The following is an 11,133-nucleotide window of genomic DNA, read 5'->3' as shown; positions in this document are numbered from 1 at the left end:
TGTTATTTTAGCAATCGTTTTGTATCTTCTATGTAACTTTTACTGGATTTTTTAACAATTAAAAAATTAATGAATATTAACTTGATGGGCTGTCAGTCAGGCCCCTCTTGTTTCACTAGGTATTCAAATATAACCCTTAGTTCAAATAAAGTTTGTATTAACAAAGCTAGTTTTATGTATATATGTTACAATTATCATTTAATATTCAAATAAAACATCCTAACATTATTTAAAAGTCTTGATCATTGTGAGTTCTAGGGAGACCTATTTTATAAATTAGTTTGTAAAAAAAATATTCCACTTGCGTAAATCAAAGACAATATTAATCACAAATGTCTATTTACAGAAAATATTTATCACAGATTACGTACACCTACATTGTTACTTTTTGTATGATGATATTGAGATTAACAGATGACAATATTAGAATATTGCGACGAGAGTACGTCCGCGCACGTATTACATTAGTCCACGTACACGCGTGCCCGACAAGACTATACTTAGTACAATTCTGGGCTATTGTGGGACATTTATTAATCCGTCGAAATGGAATTACACAAATCTGGAACAAACAGACTCGAAAATAAAAATTGTGTTTCTGTATACAACGCTGTCATTATACGCGGCGACATACGTAGGCACTCTCTTCAGCGTTCATAATATTTGACAGGACATTCATTTAGAATTTTATTAATATTAAATAATCTGTATGTACAGCCGTTTTATTCGTAAAATCAATACATGTACATACACACATTAGCAGTGAGTTTTAGTAGGTATATCAATGAAGGGAAAAGTAATAAAAGATATCAGCTTTACTTTCACTTTAAAATATGACATAATAGACACCCTACTCCTAACTTGGCAGGTAGAGGCGCTGATTTATAATGGAAATATGAATGTCATGAATTATATTCGTCTCGCTTCTATCGGATAGGAACGAATCACTTATACTAGGAACTCGTTTATTATTAAAACCGGTTGGCTATACCGGTTATTTGTTAGTTATTTTTTTAAAGTACCTTATTGATTGACGATTTCTTGATATTTAAACAAATTCATGATATAAAAGGCAAATTCAAAGGCACAAACTTTGTACACGTTGTATGTGTATGGCACAATAAAACTAATTACATAATATAATGTAATTAAATTAATTTATAAAACAATCCACACAAACTTCTGAAGCTGCAAATTAAAATACTTATGCAGTCTGCCCAATATTCAGCCTTACTTTTTCATTAAACTTATAAAGCATTATCTGTGAAAAATAATGCGGACCACAGATACATACACACCCAACCCCGGCTTACTGTGTCCTTTTCACACTCACTTGTATAGTGAAGAAACCAAGGCTCAGATTTTGACGATGAAACACAAATTATGACAATGGAGATAGAGAAATCTCAGGGAAAAACATTAAAAAGTTGTACAAATGGTTTGTTATATGTGTTCCAATTGATAAAACAGTTTTATATAAAAGAAAATTCCCATAAAACTGAAACCAAATACAGTTTTTTCACGTAATTTACTATCAAAAGTTGTTTCCGGTCGATCAACGAGCCGCTGTAGCTCGCGCTACAAATAGCTACGAAGTGCTACGCACAAACAACGAGACAAATTGCTTGTCCGCAGATTTATTGGAGGTTTTTGTTATTTCGTTGTTACTCGTTAAAACGAGTTATAAGTATTTGTATTTTTGACAGGCTTTTGAGGGAACGTAACAAATTAGTATGCATAAATCACGAATATACCTTAATTTGAAGATTTATGTATACATATTTTTTTTTGTATACAGTTGTACCCTCCTTTAAAAATAACAAATTAATCGAAGAAGAACGTATGTGGACAGGACTTGCAAATTTTACTCCAATCCTCTGGTAAAAACTAAATACAAATAACTAAGCTTTAAAAAAGCATATTTTAGTTTTATAACTGAGAAATTCTTTATGCGGCACTTGATATCTTGAAGTCTAGCGCTAAATAACCGTCTCAAGTCGAGATAGTGGCGCTAAGAGGATCAGATATAGTGTAAATAACTGGGAAGCTTAAAAATGATGTGAAAATATTTAATCTTTGGCGTGATCTTTGTTGAATCAGTGAGGTTGTGGAGAAAAAAAAATCGAATTGCATTAATTTTTTTTCTCGATACTTAATGTGTATGCTAAATGGTTTCATATTGCGACTGCATTATCTATTGCTAATTAATTCAATCCAGGACTCAATATATTGCCAAAATGTCTGTATTACTTATGTTTATAGGATCAAGTTCATCATACACAACAAAAATGTAAGCATTATAATGTTACATATAAACCAACTTTAAGCAAATCTTGTTGTTATGCAAAATACGTCGTCAAAATCGTCTCCTAGTACGTTTGATTATTACAATAATGTACATGTACTTTAACTATATAGACGTAAAACAATAATAAAAATAAATAGTAAAAAACAAATGTTTAATCTAACATTTTTGCTCTAAAAGTATTATCAGATCGCAGCACAAAGCGTGTTATATAAAGCACATTACTGACCTCGCAGCTAAATCATATAACCCCCGGTTACATTTTATCCTATAACGAGAAAACTCATTGAACAGTGTTCTTTATGTCACGGCCGACCGACCGAATCTAACACGTGTTAAAGTTATATGTTGTAACATTGTGCGTACATGTTTGTTGATTTAATTTTTGCGTGATTTGAATTAGAAAATTAAACTAAATAAGTTGCCGGCTGCCGAATGCCGGCTGTGCACCAATGGATTTGTGCTACGTGCACAATTAGTAGCTTTACGAAGAGGTCATGTCTCTCTGAGAGTTGGCTGTTTTGCCTTTTAAAATAAAAATATCAAGAAAACGGAAATATCACGTTTAAAGCTAGGTTTAAGTGCCAATACTGTTATTTAAATTATTAATTATAGTTTATACAATATTGAATACTCATTCTAGAACTTTTGATTATCTTTAAAAGAAACTAACATCGCTTTGCTGCCGTGTATAATATCGACTTTTAAGAAAGTGATAGATTTGGTTATTAAAATATAATTTTTTAACATGCAATGACGGTTTTTTTTTGACGAAATATTTAGTATTCAAGTTATGTATGAGTTTTATTCTAATTTGATCCAAATTTTAACCACGTGTAACTTCGCTTAACCCAACAATGTGTACACCGACGATAGTAAAATTTTACGACGGAATATAAGAAAACGATTTTTTCTATGTTTATGATTACGGTTCGAAGGCGCGTGAGAATTACCTATTTTACGACTTCAGGAAAACGATTTTCAATTTTTCGTCATATAACATACATCTTTTAATATACACCTACAATGTATTTTTGAGACAAAGAGAATATATTATAGGAAACTTATCAGTGAAAAGGTTTTATTAAATAACAAATTCCATATCAAACCTTATTTGTATGTTAAATACAGAAAATAATGTGTCCATATTATTAATTGATATTAATACCAAATGAGGTGATCCTCATTTGGGTTTATTATACACTATTTATTTACGTGAATCGCATTGTAAAGTCTATGTTTTAGAAAACCCTAAAGTTTTATCATAATCTGATAATTTTTTTATAATCTCATGGATAACATACAATATAAGGTAAATAAACGAGTCTAACAATATTATGAACTACGATATTTTCTTTATATTTTTTATTAAAACGATATTAATTTTTCACGGTTTGTTTACAGAGAAATTGTAATTGTTTCAAGTCAACGCATAATTTTTTTTATAAAATTACAGTATTAGTTTATAAAAGTTCATTATAACTTAAAATATTCACAATACCTTAATAAACGTAATTAAATACACTATCCAAGACTCTATAGGTTTTGTTGTATATAGTATAGCAAACGAGCCTACGGGATGCTCAAAAAGGACAATCATCGCAGCACATGGACACGCATTTTAGTGGGTGTGTTGCCGACTTTTGAGGGAGGTGTAAAAAAAATGTTCTAACGAAAAGCAGACAATTTGCCATGTCACCAAAAGGGCGATTGTTTTATCTATATATATTTTTTTGAAAATGTATGTGGTTTATTTGTCGAAAAGTATGAACAACTAGGCACTACAATTCCTTGCGGAATAAAAAGCAGATTTTGCCTTAGAATCCGGTAGAGATGTAATCAGCGCTCGGATGGAGTCTCTGGAGAAAAGAAATCATTTTAAAAAAGGCGAACCCATTAGCATATGGTAGGGCTTAACGAGCATTAGTGCCTTCGCACACGATTCATATGTTTGAATAAATCAGTGGCGTTACAAGGTTTTTTAGGTGTGGGCCTCAGATGTCTGTTTCATGATCATTTGTCAATCTAATAGGCAAGTTGATCGAATATTTGGGCCTAAGGCAAACCGGTTCCGTTAAATACGGAACATAGAAAGAAAGTCCATTTAGTGCAGAGCCGGGGATCGAACTTACGACCTTTGGGATGAGAATTGCACACTGGAGCCACTAGGCCAACACTGCGGTGCATAGGTTAATATTAACTTATTATGAAGAGCTTAGAGTTTAACATAGGTAAAATGAAGTATCATGACTGAAAATGAATTTATTTAAAACAATATATATGTTACAGACGTTTTTATTAATAGACGGATTATACAACAACTTTTTTTAAGTACATAGTTGGAAATGTAGTAAATGTTTTAAACGTTAGTCGTGTCGTGGGTATTTGCCTTGCTTCGGAGCAAAACTAATATCTGAAATGTAAGCTGTTTGAAATATACACGGCGTAGTGAAGCGCACATAATAATGACGGGTAATATATTAGTCAATGTTATTTTAATTTAATGAATTTATTGTATAAAAAAGATTCTTAACGCTAAATAGTAAAACAACACTTGCAAATTCAACTTAATATGTATTTAATTCTCAATTTTTAAACAATTTGGTGTAAGAAGTATAATATATTGTATGTTGGAAGTTGTTTTAAAGACGTTGTCAAACACGAAATATTTTTTTAGACACAAGCCTGTGCGAATCGTGTGAGAAAGTACTAAACGATCTGATTCCGTTGCGATGTTGTGAAAATAGAAATATCCTTGAATAAATAATCCAGAAGAGCCTGACCTTAATACTTGTGTGCGCTGAAATTTAACGTATTGTATATACGAGAGTGATGCTACTAAATTCACTATGAAATCCATCTAGATTGTCTGTAATATATTAACCATTACCCTCTGTAATAATCATAGTCAAGTGCGAAGTATGACACACAGTGTCAATTCTAATACGTTTTGACACACGGGAAGCAGACAATTACATAATCCGAGAGTTTAACAACTCATGTTTAGGTGTGTCAATGTCAAAGCTGACACTTTTCACAATTCTAACGCTCATTTACATTTTAATAAAAGTTTTAAGAAAATTTTGGAAGCTTGATGATTAGCCTAGACTAGGCTTTACGAGTTACCCTATTTTTTATTATTAGATAAATTTGTAACAAACATATAACAGCTATAAAGTTTGGAGGTTTAATAGTTATAACATAACTTGAAGTGTTACACTGAATAATTTTATATAAATAGCGATACTGCATTTTAAGCCATCACTCACATTTGCCCACATGTTCACACTAAATGTCAATCATATTTTCGAATTAAAACATTTTATTATTACGGTTTTTGTAACGAAATATCTAAGTTTTATTTTTACAAATCTACGGCTGATCACAGAAATTATATTATTTACCAAAAATTTATTTCATAGCATTGAATCGTATTAATAAAAACTATTGAAGGTTGACATTATGGCCTGACTATTGAAGGTATGTTAACTTTAGTATTTATAACAAAGTCAATCTCTTACTCTGTAAATAAAGCTTGGCAATTAAAAAGAGTAGAAGAGTTTATGGCTAGAACTGGCATGAAATGTACAAGCAATTTATTGTATATACTTATTAGCTGTATTAATAAAAAAAATACGATTTATGCAATTGATCAGGTATGTAACAAGTCTTCCATGTTTAAACGTATGTTATAAATACAGAACAATTCGCCAAAAGCAAATAGGAATTAAGACATTCATCTGAATGTATACTCAGAAGAGGAGTACATAACAATGAAAAAAGATGAGAGTTGGTTCATCAGAGATAGAGTCGCGCTTGTGCGTAATCCGGCGATAACCCAACCGCGGGGACTACAATGCCCTATTGTTTCATATAGGGCTGTCACTGAGTCTCTAAAGACGCCTTTTCGTTGCTGCTAGCCATATGTCGCCACGCACTGACACCACAATAATGCCTGTCTTCGGAATTTTGGTAAGCCTTTCCACTCAAAACTTGGCAGCTTTTTTGGCATATTTATTTTGTCTTTGTAAATCTGTGAGGATATCTATGTATTTATGTTTATATAATGAAATTCTTCTTATTAGTTGTCTTAAATAAATATGTAACGCCTAATAATTAAGGGCCGGAAAAAAATATACTAGCATTAATGTTATTAAAAAGTTTATTATTAAAAATATGTTTTATTATTTGAATACACGTTTCATAAATTATACAGACCCGACTATTTCGTTACTAACTTAATAAACTAAAGAGACTGATCTCAGCATAACGCATCATTTGACAAATAAAATAATGACTACGACGACGATAAATAAGGCATATCAAGTATAATTTGCCATAGAGAATTCTCAAATTTTAATTATTTATGACAACCCTATATGGGCCTGTGTACTTATACGTGATACTTTTGTTGCTGTTTTTGTATCAGCATTAATCGCTGTGACGTCTTTATGGCGGCGGCTTAGGGGTTCTCCATTCAAGTAATTTTCGGCCTTATAATATTGAAATAAGAGCAAAAATTGTATAACTATTTGAAGGATTTGATTAAGTGAAAACTCGGTACTTATAATGTTTTCATTTTTGAGAATGTCAGCTTCACAGTTAAAATTAATTTCGTTTAGTACTCATAGAATAAGGGTTCCATGTCTTTTTTTGTAAAATTATGATTGAAACAAATTTAACTAAAAAAACTAAGGCACTTCCATTCGTTCGACATTATTATAAATTCTAACAGATTTTAACAGCTAAATAAGGAAACCGCCAAAAATATAAAACCTTACCTTTTTCATGAAAATCGAACCAGTCGTCTTTCGTCATAGGACTGATTCGGTTAATAAAAGAATATAGTACCTTTGTCAATAAGGTGTTCACTGATTAACACTGATTTACTCTTACTTATGGCGTAAATTATTATCCATTATTCTGAGAAGAGAAGAAGGCCAAACATTATTACACATAATAAAAAGGTATGTGTAGTTAAAAGAGAAAGACCCACACCAGGATTCTCGGTGTCGTTGGACGGATTAGACACATGATGTTATAAATTGTACATAACATTTTTTTTAAACTACACAAGAAGAATACTTTCGGTTTCAGCATATGACACATTGAGAAGTTATTTAAGACTGTTAGAGAATGTATAGTTCAATCCATAGTAACATTTTTGTTTTAAGGAAAATGGTTTCTTTTGCCCATTCTCTTTTACTGTCTATTCTTGATTATGCTTGATTATGTATGTTATACAGATTTAGCTGTGTTGCTTGATAAGTTAGACCGCTTATGAAATGTTTGCATCAGATTCATATTTGGACTTCGTAAGTTCCGAAGAAAGCTTAATTGGCTACCCATTCGATTGCGGCGTAAGATGCACATTTTACAACTTCTCTATAATGTTTCTTTTAATCCTAAAACTCCTAGTTGCTTAAAGCAAAATGTTCCTCTCTGGCGGTTGTTTTGATTTGCGTTACTTAGATGATCTAATTCTTGAAACTCCTATTCAAAAAAGTGATTTCTATCACTCCTCCTTCACGAAATTCCTCCACTTCATGGAATTCCTTACCAATTGATTTCAGACGAGCTCAGTCTCTAAAATCTTGTTTTTGATAATTTTTCTTCTGCCACGTAATTAGCTACTACTTATATATATTAACTGTGAGTCAATTAACCTTTGGCAGAGCTCTTACATATCTGTTTATACATATTTTTATTTTAGTTATAGTTGCATGTTATTTTGAGTTTTTTTTTTGTTAATTAATTATGCACTTCTTGTACTTTACCCTCCGTAGGTGTTTCTTTTTTTATGTTCCATATTAGGGTTGCCTCGAAGAAATCGCTTGTTAGAAATAAGGCCGCATGTTGCCTAACAACTTATGTAACCTACTTACTTTTTGTTTTTTTATTTGTATAATTATGCATATTATGGTAACAAAGTATAAATAAATAAATACGTATTTTTATTTTTTAGTTTTAGTACTTTATATTATAGCTATTTTTTCTCCATCCAGCATTAATCGTTCTCAAGAATCAGTCCCCCAATCTCTTGATCTCTGATGTGATATTAATTTTTTGTTCTAGAACGTAAAATAACGTAAATGCTTTTAACACAAACAATACTCACGCTATTATTTGTGAATATTTCTACAATAGAAATAAACGAAAATAAATAGTTGCCAGTTAAAAAATGTTAAAAGTGAAATAGGACGAATGCATTTGATTGCGGTAGCCGTTGGACACATTGATTGGACAAAGGTAGACTTTATATTTTTTACACGGCAATATTCTAGTTTTTATTGCCCTGAACCTCAAAGAATTTAAACAAAGCTTGATCAATTGGTGGGTGAAACTCGCAGTCAAAAGTAAAAACCTGTCAAATTTTTACGTGAAAAAATGCTCAAAAGAAGAAAATTTTTGCCGTGTTATGTGACAGAGAATATTGTCTTACATAATACCGTTCTATAGCAATAATTTAAAATTAATTAAAATGTAGATTACAAAAATTGTAAATATTGTATATTTGATTGTTAATATGAAATCGTTTACTTTAACGAATAAGAATACCAGAATAACCTTTCGCAGAACTTATTAAGTAACTGACAATTTTTGTACAATTCAGAATTAAATGTAAAATACATTAATACAAATAAATTTTCTAGATATAAAATTATTAATCTTGATTAAGAAAAGTTTTGGAGATTAGTTGTTAGTTCATAAACAGGAGACTTATTGATCGCGATATTAAAAAACTTTTAATGGAATGATTGTGTTCGTCTACTGTTGGATTTAATCTTGAATATAAATATATAATAATATTGGTGTTTACGATCAACTGATTTACGCTTCATGTAATTCTCATTTTCACATTAAATTTATTTATACGGAAAATATTAATGTTTGTAATAAATTTTAATGATAAGTATAACTTAATTTATCTCTTATTAATTAACAGTTTTATCCTAAGTTAAACCATAAAAACTAAATTTATTTATCCTCACTAACTCATAACACATTGTCTAAAGGTGTTCTTGTATAAGAACATGTTTTTTTTTTATATTATCTAGTTCATGATTATTTGTTAAACTAATAGGCAAGTAGGTGATCAGCCTTCTTTGCCTGCCTTTGGGTCTAAGGCAAGCTGGTTTCCTCAAAATGTTTTCCTTCGCCGTTCGAGCTAATGTTAAATGCGCACATAGAAAGAAAATCCAATGGTGCACAGCCGAGGATCGAACCTAGGACCTCAGGGATGAGAGTCGCACGCTGAAGCCACTAGGCCAACACTGCTCATTTAGATAAGCAAAACAGATTATATTAATAAACATACATTATACACATTTATAGATAATCAAAATAAATCTGATTTTATGAACCTCTAACAAACGACAATTAACAGCTAATATTTTAAACAAAACTTATTTGTTGCTAAATAAAGATTTTAGCCGTGAAGTGCGGGCTTTTAAAAATATACCAGCAGAATCCTGCTACACCTGACCTGGTCACAAGGCACGAAGTACCCAACCATGGCTTGAAATTAACGTTCCGGACATTATAGTGTCTGGAATATTTATATATGTTATAAGAGCTGAAGACTGGCTCTCGTCTTGGGGCTCTCAACCTCAACGTTTTAACGACTTCAAATTATGGTCAGTTTTAGAGGACATGGCCTGCTCTAAACGACACGACATTGAGTCTCAAAGTTTGGAGCAAGCACTGGCAACATTTTGCTTGGAGACAGTGCGTAATATCCAAAGATTCGTGGGCAAGGTTAAAGGTATATAAATAAATATATAGTCAAAGGTGGCCATTTCGAAAAGGATATTTTATATTTTTTGCTGAGACTTTAATTAATATTGCTTGGTTGTTGGTGGAAGCTAACATATGTGGGTATAAATTTTAATGACACTAGATTATTTCATTAAAAGAAAGCATTGGTAACGGAACTTATGGCTGGTATTTATAAGGAGGCTCACCTGATGTTAAATGGTACCGCCGCCCATGGACACTCGCATTGCCAGAAGACTCGCAAGTGCGTCACCCGCCTTTACGGTATTCGGAAGTACTATAGTATACTTTAGTGGGCAGCTGGTTCCACATAATGGTGGTGCGTGGCAAAAACTGTCTTATATAATATTCAGTAAGCTTCTAAGGTATTACTCATGCATCAATAATACAGAAACCTATCTTTTAAGAGTAACCTATAAGAATAAATTTTCAAAAAAGTATGAAAGATGCCGAAAACATTAGTTTCAGGAAATTTTAAATTGGCTCGTAAATTGTAATACAATTACAAAGTCATAAAATTCAGAGTCTGTTAAAAATTCATAACAAATGGTAGGGTGCCAGCTGTAAATCAGCACAGTCGACCAATCTAATTATCATAAAATAGTGTAAGAGTTACCAATATTTTTATTTTGCAACCATGTGTTATATATTAACAACTAATTACATTTTCATTATAATTTTAGGAAATCGTTCTCGAAACTAGAAATACCTGTTTATTTATATATTCTGTACATTTTAGAGTTTATTATAAGAAATAGTTTATGATCGTCTAATTCCAAACTTTAACGTTTATTAAGATTTCATGGAAAGAAATAGAAAATGATAGCTAGACTTTTCTTAAACGGAATTGTACAAAAAACCTAACAAACGGAATGACTCACCCCACATAATTAAACTACTTTATTATAAATTAAATGAACAATACTCAACAATGGAAAAAAAATTAAAATTATAGCTAGACTTTTCTTAAACGGAATTGTACACAAAACTACTTTATTATAAATTAGATGAACAATACTCAAAATTTATACTTTTTTTATTGGAATTTCGCT

Source organism: Pieris brassicae, chromosome 12, assembly GCF_905147105.1.
Source record: "Pieris brassicae chromosome 12, ilPieBrab1.1, whole genome shotgun sequence".
Taxonomy (NCBI): Eukaryota; Metazoa; Arthropoda; class Insecta; order Lepidoptera; family Pieridae; genus Pieris; species Pieris brassicae.
The sequence above is the reverse complement of the archived record's forward strand: the minus strand, read 5'-3'. Positions refer to the sequence as shown.